This window comes from Nannospalax galili, unplaced genomic scaffold (genome assembly GCF_000622305.1).
Source record: "Nannospalax galili isolate Female #2095 unplaced genomic scaffold, S.galili_v1.0 scaffold707, whole genome shotgun sequence".
NCBI classification, from domain to species: Eukaryota; Metazoa; Chordata; class Mammalia; order Rodentia; family Spalacidae; genus Nannospalax; species Nannospalax galili.
The window spans coordinates 380,112-392,691 of NW_008356263.1; the positions used below are offsets into that span (position 1 = coordinate 380,112).

The 12,580-nt window shown below is 42.4% G+C and overlaps 1 protein-coding gene and 1 pseudogene across 3 annotated transcripts in view; both read left to right on the forward strand.

Moving 5' to 3' along the window:
* CUNH20orf194 (chromosome unknown C20orf194 homolog) overlaps nucleotides 1-12,580 on the forward strand; it is a 257,297-nt gene that overhangs the window by 169,926 nt on the left and 74,791 nt on the right. The window lies entirely within an intron of this gene.
* LOC103751118 lies at nucleotides 7,892-8,218 on the forward strand (annotated as a pseudogene).

A 12,580-nucleotide genomic window follows, 5' to 3' on the forward strand; every position in this document is an offset into this window, starting at 1 on the left:
AATTTCTTTTGTAGTTTCTGATTCTTGTGTGAGACTCGGGCCTTCAAGTTTAGGTCTACTTCTTTTTGTGAACTTTATGAGTCTTTGTGGTTTAATTTCTGGGCATGAAAAGCTGGTTTGTCTAAGCTTCCAGTTGTCTCTTTTGATTTTATATTGGAGTGGCCAGATTGATTTTGTCTTCAGGAGTTCCCACAGAGGCCCAATTCAGATGAGGGTCAGATGATTTCAGACTTTTTCCTAAGGTCTGGATCCCTCCAGGAACGATTTTGGCCTCAGGAATTTGGGGGTTGGACTGGCCTGGGAGCCTGGCCCAGAAAAGATGCTGGTCTAGGGCAGCTGGTGGCTGTGCCACCCAGAGATGCAAAGGGAGATGGGGGCGGGAAGAGGCCCCAAGGACTCCTGGGGACTGCACTGAGAAGCTGGGTTGGTCTGGATGCAAAGGATCAGGAAGAGGAAAGGTCAGCCCCTGTGTCCCAGAAAGAGGCTGGCAGGTGGTGCAGGCCCAGGGAGGCAGAGGGAGGTGAGGGCGGGGCCAGGTCCAGAAGCAGTGCTCCTGGGGGCCAGAGAAGGCACTATGTTGGTCTGGATGAAAAGGATCAGGAAGCAGTATTGGTTCCCCAGGTGTCTGGGGCCCCAAGACAAGGAATGGGGCAGGGCCCAAACTCGGAAGAGGGAACAAAGCAGGAGATGGGAGGGTGAATGGGGCTGGGGGAGTCAAGGCGCAGAGGGCGCAATGGACTTACCCCAGGGAGAGGCCTGTGGGTAGGAGAGAGGCCCGCGGCGGGTGGTGCAGGCCCAGGGAAGCAGAGGGAAGTGAGGATATTAGCTTTTATAACAGTCTTTCAACATCAGAAAAGAAAGGATGATTCTTTTTTGTTGTTGTTTTTTTTCTTTTTCTTTTTTTTATTTTAAGGGATGGTTTCAATGTAGTTACAACGCAAATTTGAAACATAATACAGAATTCAGGATACAAACAGTTAAATCATAGGATAAAGCAATTTATAAGGAAGTTAATAAATTGCTTTAGGAAGACTGAATTTATAAAGCATTTCACACAGAACATTTCAAACAATCCTGATCATCTTTATACCCCCATCTTCACTGGCACCCTCCCATAGCCCTGCCTTTGGAGCCCATACACTCTGTCATCCCTGTTAAGGTCCACTGTGTTGTCAGTGTTCCAAGCCATTCCCAGTGCAAGTCTGTCCACCGAGTCCAGTCAACCTATCTAGAGTCCCTTGTTTTATGAAGATCAGCTCTTCATCTAGTAACAATTAGTTGTCATCATTCCTTCATATAAGATTGGGGTCTGTTGTTCCTTTTCTCAGTTCTGTGCTGGGTTACTGTCTGCCTGAGTTTGCATGGGACTTGTATGCTGAACCTCATGAGGAGGTTCCCAGGAGCTTGTAAGACTCTTGTTTCCATATGGTCATGCACCTCCTCTCTGGGTCTTACAATCTTTCTACCACCACCCCCCCTTCCTAGATGGTCCCTAAGCCTTGGGTGGGTGAAGTTTAATGACAGGACCCTGTCCAAGGACTATTATTCAGCAGACTCTTGATCTCTATACTTTGGCTATTTTTGACCTTTTGTGTTCCTGGCCCTCTGCTATATGAGGGAGCTTCATTATTGAGAACTGAGAGATTCATTAGTGTCCTCTTTATTATCCTTGTCCTATGTTCCAGGAGCCTTAGGTGTAGAGGTTGCACTGTAGATGAGTCACTTACGTCTGGGCAATTCACAATGTCCCTGTGTAACCAGTTGTGGTACTTGCTAATAGTAAATGAGCTTCTTTGATGAGTGGTGACTGGGATATTTGTTTGTGAATATAAGGATCCATATTTTGCACATAGTAAGAAATCCCATTAGTCTAGCGATGTGACAGTCTTTGGGTTTTCTCTAAGACCTATGACCACTCCAGCCATGTGTATTAGGTTGTGTTATGGTACCACACTTGAGTTTCCTCCCTTGAGCGGGCTTTTAAGTCAAATTAGGTAACTGCTGATTGCCCCCAAGATAAAAGTGCCACTACTGCACCATTGATGTATGCTGTGCTGGCCACTGATGTGGTTATTTGGTCCTGAAGCTGGTGTTAGATCATCCATTGTTGTTTTTCCTTGGCACCTTCATAGCGCTTTCCAAAGCTATGGGAGCTAGACTTCAGGGGAAGTGGTTTCAGGTCAGGTGCATCTGTATTGCTCCAAATCCTGTGTCCAAAGTATGTTCTGTCTTCAACAGTAGAGTCTTACCTTCAAGTTCTGGGAGGCCATCAAGGGCTGTGGCAATCACCTGAGTAATTTTGGGAGTCTCTTGGACCACCCTGGCCAACAACTCAGAGGAAGGTATCTCCTGTCTGGCACTGTTTCTTGTTATGTAGCCTTTAGCTATACACATGGACTCATGTAGAGATGATGTATGTATAATTTGTCAGTAGGTTGTTGGACTAATATGGTTCCCTCTGACTTTTTAAGACTAGCTAGTCATTATTATTTCTCCTCTCTCTTTCTTATTGTCTAACCCTTCTGCCATGGTTTCCTCATTTAAAATGTCCCATTTTCCCCATTTCTCCCTCGATAATACCCGTCTCCTATGGTCGCACCTTTCTTGAGTTCCTTCTTTCCCTTCGTCTCCAAGGTTCACTTAAAAATCAGTGATAGGAGGACTGGAGAGATGGTTCAGTGGTTAAGAGTACTTATTGCTCTTCCAGAAGACCCGAGTTCAGTTCCCTGAACCCACTTTGGGTAACTAGGGTATCTGACACCCTCTTCTGGCCCCTGTGGGTGCACACCCCCCCACACACACACATTCTCAAGTAAAACAGAGAGAGTAAAAAAATAAATCTTGTTTTTTTGTTTAAAGAAAAAAAAAGGGCTGCAGAGATGGCTCAGCAGTTAAGAACACTGACTGTTCTTGCAGAAGACCCAGGTTCGAATCCCAGCACCCACATGGCAGCTAACAATTGTCCGTACTCCAGTTCCAGGGGATCCAACAGCCTCTTCTGTCCTTCACAGGCATTGCACGACATGAGTGCACTTATGTATATGCAGGCAATACACGAATACACATAAAATAAAAATAATAAAAGAAAGAAAGAAAGAAAGAAAGAAAGAAAGAAAGAAAGAAAGAAAGAAAGAAAGAAAGGGTGCTGGAATGGTGGGGTTAGCAGTAATTTCTGCTCCTCCATAAGACCTGAGTTCAGTCTTCAGCACTCACATTAGGTGGCTCACTACCACCAGTAACTCCAGCTCCAGGGCTATCTGATGCCAGTGGCCTCCATGGACACGTACACCCACATGTACATACCCAAACATAGATAAAACACATATATATAACTAAAGATAATGAAAATAAATCTTTTTAAAAACCAAAGTAGCCAGGTGTGGTGGCACACACCTTTAATCCCTGTATTAGGGAGGCAGAGGCAGGTGGATGTCTGTGAGTTCTAGGCCAGCCTGGTCTCCATAGTGAGTTTCAGGACAGCTGGGGCTACAGGGAGATCCTGTCTCAAAAAAAAAAAAAAAATCCAAAGTAAATGTCTAATAGATTTAAAATTAAATATTTTTAAATTTTTTATTCATTATTGGGGGGCTACACATGTGCCACAGCACACGTGGAGGTCAGAGAACAATCTTCAGAAGTCAGTTTTCTCATTCTCTTCTTCCACCATGAGTTCTGGGGATCATACTCAAGTCATCAGGCATGATAGGACCTGCTGAGCCATCTCACCAGCCCCAAATCAAATATTTTTAAATTTCACTAGTAGAAAAAAAATATTAAAATTCATTAAATCTCTAGGGGCAGGAGGACTTTCTAAGCTTAGAGAGAATTTTTTTACATATTTTTATTTTATGTGTATGAATGTATTGCCTGCATTTAAGTGCACCCGTGTCATGCAGTGCTGTTAAGAGATCAGAAGAAGGTTTCAGACTTAGCCACTGAGCTATATCTCTCCAGCCCCAGCTTAGAATGTAAGAGAACTAGATGTTATGGTGCATGTTTATAGCCCCAGCACTCAGGAGCAAAGACAGGAAGATTGCCATAACTTTGAGTCTAGTCTGGTGCATATAGCCAGTTCCATGCCAGCCAGAGCTACATGAAGAGAACCTGTGTTCTAGATTCATTTCTGTTGCTGTGACAAATACCCTGACAAAAAGTAACTTAGGGGAGAATGGGGTTTGTTTCAGTAGTTCTAGGTTACAGTTCATCATAGTAGGGAAGTCATAGTGCCACAGCTTGATTGAAGCAGATAGTCCTAGCACATCCATAGTTAAGAACAGAGAGAAATGAATACATACTTGCTCGATGCTTAGCTAGCTTTCTTCTCTCGTAAACTGTTCAGGACCCCTCACCTAGGAATGGTGCCACCCACAATGGTCTAAATCCTCCTACACAATTAACAATCAAGACAGTCACCCACAGATACGACTACAGGCCAACCTGATCCAACTGTATCCCTAATTGCTTGATTGCTCAGTAAGCTTTCTGTACTCTTAAGCAGTCCAGGTCCCCAAACCAGGAAGTGGTGCCACCCATAGTGGTCTAGGTTGTCTCACATCAGGTAACAATCCAAACAGCCTTCCACAGACTTGCCCACAAGCCAACCTGATCCAGATAATTCTTCAATTTAGACTTTCTTCCCAGGTGACTCTAGGTGGTGTCAAGTTGACAAATAAAAACTATCACAGGGATGGAAATTGCTCCTTGGTTAAGAACATTTGCTGCTCTAGCAGAAGACCCACATTGAGTATTCAGTACCCACATGGTAGCTCAGAACCATCTGTTAAATCAAGTTCCAAGGAATTTGACACCCTTTTCTGACTTCCATGGGTACCAGACACCCATAATGTACTGATATACATGCAGGCAGAATACTCAATACACATAAAAATCTTAAAATATACATATTTTCAAAACAATTAACCATCACATCCTGTCTTAACAAGATAAAGCAAACAAACGAAAACCAGGAAAAGATTTGAGAAGTTCTAAAGAACTGGTGAGATGCCTCAGTAGTTGAAGCACTTGCCACACATACACAGGAAGACCTGAGTTCAGATCCTCAGAACTCACATACCCCACCTGTAATTCCAGCTTCAGAAGGTGAAGATGTGATCCCTGGATCATGCTGAATACCAGACTAACTGTGTCAGCAAGCTCTGCGTTTGATTAAAGGCTCTGCCTCAAGAATAACAAGGGAAGAGCAATCGAAAATGCTCACTGGTCTCAACCCTCCATAAGCACAAGCATGTGCATCTGCATAAACACAAGTGCCAACAAATATGCAAACATGAATATACACATATATGTATATATCTTTATGCACACCAATCACACAAAAACACTTGAAAAGAAGAAAAAAAATAGTTTTTTTTTGTCTTTTTGAGACAGGATTTCCTGGTAGCCATAGCTGGCCTGGATTCACTATGGAGACCAGGCTGGCCTCTAACTCACAGAGATCCAGCCTCCCAAGTGCTGGGACTAAAGGCATGCACCACCATGCCCAGCTGAAAAAAAAAAAAATAAATAGTTCTAAAGGAAAAGTTTATTAAGTTAAATTATTTTTTTAAAGAAATTCTTTAAAGCTGGACTTTGTGACTCATATCTATAACTGCATCACTTGAGAGACTGAGTCAGGAGGATTCTCATGAATTGAGTTCCAGGCCATCCTAGGACATAGAGTGAGACCCTGTCTCAAACAAACAAAGCTATTATTTCCTTGAAGTATACTTTAAGCACAATTAATTAAAACCATTAAAAGTTCTGTCAATTTTATACGCTCAAGAGCCATCACAAAATACAGAAAATATTCTTCCCCTTTAAGTTCCCTCAGCCCCTCCTTTTTTAAAAAAATTCATTATTAGTTGTGTGTGTGAAGTACATAGGTGAGTGCCAGTACAGCAGCAGGGTGCATGTGTGGAGGTCAGAGACCACCTTTAGAAATCAGTTCTTCCACTCCACTGTGGGGTTTATGCACCAAACGGGGTTATCAGGATTACATGGCAAGTGCTTCTATCCAGAGTCATCTCACCAGCCCTATTTTTTTTTAAGTTTTATTTTTATTTGTGTGTGTGTGTGTGTGTGTGTGTGTGTGTGTGTGTGTGTGTGTGTAGATATCCAGAGGCCAGAAGAGCGTGTTGGATTCCTTGGAGCTAGAGTTACAACTTGTAGGCCACCCACCTGACAATGTGTCCTCTGGAAAAGCAAGTAAATGCTCAAGATCTGAGTCATCTCTCCAGTCCCTTTTTTTGATTTTTTGAGATAGGGGTTTCATGTATCCCAGACTGGCCTCAAATTTGCTATGTAGTGGGGGATAACCTTGAATTCCTGATCCTCCTACCTCCGTCTCCCAGGTGCTTGGATTAATAGGTGTATGCCACCATACCTGGCTTAGGAAAACATTTTTGGTGATTAAAACAAATGAGTTAAAGACTGGAGAGATGGTTCAGTGGTTAAGAGCACATACTGCTCTTCCAGAGGACCCAGGTTCGACTCCCAGCACCCATGTCAGGCAGCTCACAGCAGCTTGTAACTCCAGCACTGCACTCATGTGCATAGACACACAGATATATACATAATTAGAAAATAATAAAAATATTTATTAAAAAGTGAGTTAATATTTCTTTACTGAGATCAGGTATGTTTGGGGTGGTATGACTTTTAGACTTAATATTCTTTTTCTATTAAAGAGCTCTTTATTAACATAAAAAACTGAGTTCTGGACTGGACTGTTCAAAGGCATGAAGCTATTCAGCCAATATAAGGAAGTACATAAGAAACAGCTTCTTATTATAATGTATAACAGTAAATTAAAGAATTTGTTGGCAAAGGAGATGTGGAGTAGGTAAACTTTCTACAGTGAATATTCAGTTGTTGGAGTAACTTGAGAATGAGTAGACTTCAGTCTTTGGAAATGTTTACAGATAATATTGCACAGCATGGTAGATGGTAATCGTAAATTCAGATTTATTCATGTATTTATTGTTGCTTTGTCTTTTTAAATATTTTATTTATTACTTTTATGTGTGTGTTTTGCATGCATGTATGTAAATGGACCACATGTGCACAGTGCCCCTCAGAGGCCAAAAAAGTGTCAGAGCCCCTGGAACTGGAGTTATAGATCTTTGCTAGCTACCATGTGGGTGCTGGGAATTGAACCTGGGTCCCCTGGAAAAACAGCAAGTGTTCTTAACTGCTGAGCCATCTCTCCAGCTGATTTGGAACTTGCTATGTAGACCAGGCTGGCCTTGAACTTACAGAGATCCACCTGCCTCTTCAGCCCAAGTGCTGAGATTAAAGGTATGAGTCACCACACCCAGCGCCCAGGCTGACCTGGAATTCAGGGCATTCCTTATACTTCAGCCTCTTTAGTGGTGGGGTTACATGTGTGAGACACCATGCCCAGCATGAATTCAGTGGTGTTTTGTTTTGTTTTCTCGTCTTTTTGAGACAGGGTCCCCCTGTAGCCCCAGCTGTCCTGGAACTCACTATGTAGACCAGCTGGCCTTGAACTCACAGAGATTCACCTGCCTCTGCCTCCCAAGTGCTGGGATTAAAGATGTGTACCACTACACCCAGCTATAAATTCAGTTTTAAAAATAAGATATAGGGAGCTGGAAAAATGCCTCAGTGGTTAAGAGCACTTACTGCTCTTGCAGAGGACCTGGGATTTGGTTCTTAACACCCATGTGGCAGCTTACAACTGTCTGTAAATCCAGTTCCAGAAATCCATCCAATGCCCTCTTCTCCCCTCCATGACCTCTTGCATGCATATGGTGCACATAAACTCAAAGCACATACACATAAAAAATAAAGTACTAGAGCACGTTGTGCAGCCTTTTCACGTGTCCCTGGGTCAGACTACAGGTCTCTCCTTACAGTGGAAGGCATGAAAGTACAGTCCAGGCTGCGGCGGCCAGAGTCATGGCTGGACAAGCATTTAGAAAGTTTCTTCTGCTGTTTGACGGAGTATTGGTTGAAAGGAGTGCAGCTGAAACTGTCACCAAAGGTGGCATTACGCTTCCAGAAAAGTCTCGGGGAAAAGTACTGCAAGGAACAGTAGAAGCTGGGCTCTAAAGGAAAGGGCGGAGAGATTCAACCAGTTAGTGTGAAAGTTGGAGACAAAGTTCTCCCAGAGTACGGAGGCACCAAAGTAGTTATAGATGACAAGGATTATTTCTTATTTAGAGACAGTGATGTTCTTGGGAAGTATGTAGACTGAAAGCACTGTTGAAATGGCATCACACAAAGCTGCCCATTCCACTGAAGCTCTGAAATATTTCATCACGTAAATAATTTCCATGCCTCCCTTTTATAATAAACTGATGATATCTAAAAAAATAAATAAATAAATAAATAAAATAAAGGACTAAAAATAAGTATTTTTGTTTTTATTTTATGTCTGTGAGTGTTTTGCCTTCATGCATAGAAGTGCACCATATGTGTGCAATGTCCACTGAAGCCAGAAGAGGGCATCAGATCCCCTGGAGCTGGAGTTTACAGTTGGTTGTTATCTACCATGTGGATGCTGGGAACCAAACCTGGGACCTCTGGAAGAGCAGCCAGTGCTCTTAACCACTGAACCATCTCTTCAGACCCTAAACTGTGTTTTTTTAAAAAACTGGATATGAAAGTATAAAATAAATGATTTCCTTTAACATAAGAAAAACAAGTCAGGAGCCAGTGAGATGGTACCATAAGTAAGGGTGCTTGCTGAATTCAGTCTCCAGGACATTCATGGTGGAAGGAAAGAACTGACTCCTGCAAGTTGTCCTTTGATGTCTGCACATATGCACTATGGTACATACACACACATATAAATCTAAAACTAATCTTTTAAAAACCAAACTATTCCAGGTGTGGTGGTGCATGCCTTTAATTCCAGCACTCTGGGAGGCAGAGGCAGGTGGATCTCTGTGAGGTCTAAGCCAGCCTGCTCTACATAGAGAGTTCCAGGCCAGCTGAGGCTACAGGCCAGCTGACAAGACCATTTCAAAAAACAAAAGAAAACCACACATACACACACACACACACACACACACACACACACACACACAATTTTCTCCCCCTAGGTATCTGTTTATAGACGGCACAGCCTTTAGGGAAAAACCTTAAAGATTCTACAAAAACCTGGGGATAGCAGTACACGCTTGTAATTCCAGCACTTTGGAGGATTGTGAGTTTGAATCCAGCCTGACTAGCAGATCCCATCTCAGAAAAAAGAAAAAAAAAAAAAAAAAAAAAAAAACAACACAGGGTCTCACTGTGTTACCCAGGCTGGCCTCAAACTCAGACTTCTCCTGTCTCATCCCCTCATGTATTAGTACCACAGGTATATATATGCTCATGGCTAGTTTTAACTGTGATCTTTAAAAATCTATAACAAGCACTGTGTTTGCTAAGCTGAAAACTAAGAAAGTAGAACAAAGATGTCCCAGTTCTTCTGTTCCTTCAAAAGAAAATCTGTATTCCACATAGGCAATCTGTTGATCTACCATGATGAGATGACAATGCTTGCTTAGAGCCTTGAAGGGAATAGGAGAAACTCTTAAGCAAGAGCCCCACCTGGCTAGGTCTGGTGATGCATATGTGTAATCACTTGGGAAGCCAAGGCAGGAGGACCTTGAGTCCATGGTCAGCTTAAGCTACACACAACAGGACCCTGGCTAAAGACAACCTAAGTGAATAAAAAGGTATCTATATTTGCCGGGTGTGGTGGCGTATGCCTTTAGTCCCAGCACTTTGGAGGCAGAGGCAGGCGGATCACTGTGAGTTCAAGGCCAGCCTGGTCTACATAGTGAGTTCAGGTCAGCTGGGACTACAGGGAGACCCTGTCTCAAAAAGACAAAAAAAATGAAAAATGAAGATATCTATATTCATGGATCAGAAGAATTATTAATATTGAAATAACGTACAAAGTGATAGATACCATGTAATTCAAATCAAAATTTTAATGACTTTTTTTGCAGAAACAGGAATATCCATCTTAAAATTCACACAGAATCTTTAAAAAAATTTTAAAATTTTTATTTTACATGTATGAATGTTTTGCCTGCAGGTATATAAGTGCACCACATGCATGCAGTGCCTCTGGAAGCAGAAGAGGACATTGGATCCCTTGGAACAAATTATATAGATAGTTGTTTCGGGCCATATGGATGCTAGGAACCAAACCCAGGTCCTCTGTAAGAGCTAGTACTCTTTACTGCTGAGCCACCTCTCCAGCCCCTTATATAGAGTCTACTGTTTTGTTTTGGTTTGGTTTTTAAGACAGGTTCTCCCTGTAGCCCCGGCTGGCTTGGAACTCCCAATGTAGACCAAGTTGGCCTAGATCTCACAAACATCTGCTTCTCTCTGCCTCCTGAGTGCTGGGATTAAAGATGTGTTCCATCGTGCCTGGGTTGGTGTGGGGATTTTTGTTTTGTTTTTGTCTCAGAAACTAAAAGGATCTTGGAAAACATAATTGGACAATGATCTTACACTTTCTGATTTTCTTTTCTTTTTTGTCTTTTTGAGACAGGGTCCCCCTATAGCCCCAGCTGGCCTGGAACTCCCTATGTAGACCAGATTGGCCTCAAACTCACAGAGATCCACCTGCCTCTGCCTGCTGGGACTAAAGGCACACACAACCATGCCTGGCTCACTTTCTGATTATCAAAACTTATTATGGAACATGCCAAGCATGATGGTGCACACCTTTCATTAGAGGCAAACAGATTTCTGTGAATTTTAGGCCAGTCAGATTTACACAGTGAAACCCTACCCCAAAAAACTTAATATAAAGTTGTAGTACCCTAACAGTGTGGTACTGGCAGATGGGGGCTGGAGAGATGGCTCAGCAGTTAAGAACACTGGTTTTTCTTGCAGAAGACCCAGGTTTGAATCCCAGCACCCACATGGCAGTTAACAACTGTTCATAACCCCAGTTCCAGGGGATCCAACAGCCTCTTCTGACCTCTGAGGGCATTGCACAACACGGGTGCACTTACCTACAAGCAGGCAATACATGCATACACATAAAATAAAAATAATATTTTTTTAAAAAGTCAGACATTGAAGCCGAATAGAATAAAGAGCCCAGAAATATGTCATTGCACAGTGGTACATATGATCTAATGACTTTTTAGGATGCCAAAGCCATTTAATGAGGGAGGCGTAATCTCAACAAAGGCTAGGGACATGGTGGTGCATACATGTAATCCTAGTATTGGATTGATATTTGAGAAACTGTATATCCATATGCCAGAGAATGAAGTTGGACCCTTACCTTATACCAAGTACAAAAAAAAAATTACTCAAAATGTTTCAAAAACTTAAACATGAAAGTTAAAACAATAATGGTCTTAGGAGGGTCAGGCCTGGTGGCACACACGTTTAATCCCAGCACTCAGGAGACAGAGGCAGGTGGATCTTTGTGAGATCAAGAGGCCAGGCTGGGATGGTCTACATAGCAAATTCCAGGCCTGCTGGGGCTATATAGTGAAACCCTGTCTCAAAACAAACAAAAAATTCTTAGAAGAAACCATAGGAGAAAGCTTCATGACATTGGATTTGTCACTGGCGTCTTGGATATTATGCCAAAAGAAAAACTACATCAGTTGAACTTTATCAAATTAAGCTTTCTAGGGAGTACTAGGTGCCTCAGTAGATAAAAGCAGTTATGAAATCAAAGTAGCTACGACTGGAGTTCCATCACCAGATCCATGATGGAAGAAGAGAACTAGTTCTCTAAAGTTGTCCTCTGACCCCTACATTTTCTGTGGCATGCCTGCACCCATACACACGCACAATAATTTCTTTTAGTTAAGGTTCTAGGGCCAGGTGTGCACACATCTTTAATCCCAGCACTCAGGAGGCAAAGCAAGCAAATCTCTGTGATTTCCAGGATAGCCTGGTTTACAATGAGTTCCAGGCCAGCCAGTGCTACACAATGAGACCCTGTCTCAAAAAAATAAAACAAAAAACGAAACAAAACAAAAAACCCTTCTAGCTATACATGCCTATAATCGTAATCCTAGCACTTGAAAGGCTGACACATGAGTTCTAGGCCATCCTGGGCTATATAGCAAGACCCTCCCCCCTCCCCAACCAAAAATGAATTTTTTTAAAGCTTCTGTATATCAAAAGAGATTCTCAAGGGCTGAAGAAATGGCTCAGCAGTTAAGAGCACTGTCTGCTCTTACAGAGGACCCAGGTTCGATTCCTAGCATCCACATGGTGGCTAACACCTGTCATAACTTCAGTTCTAGGGGATCCAGTACTCTCTTCTGACCTCTGCGAGCATTGCCCAACATGCGTCCACTTATATGCAGGCAACACATAAAATAGAAGTAATAAATAAAAAATGTTTTTAAAAAAGAGATTGTCAAAATAGTGAAAAACAGCCCACAGAATGGGAGAAAATATTAACAAATTGTATATATGAGATGGTCCATGCCTTGGTCCCAGCACTTGGGATCAAGAGGCAGGATAATTAGACATACAAGGTCATCCTCCACTACATAGTGAGTTTTAGGCCAGCTTGAACTATATGAGACTGTCTCAAATTTTCCCCTAGCCCTCATCCCCCCCCCCCCAAAAAAAA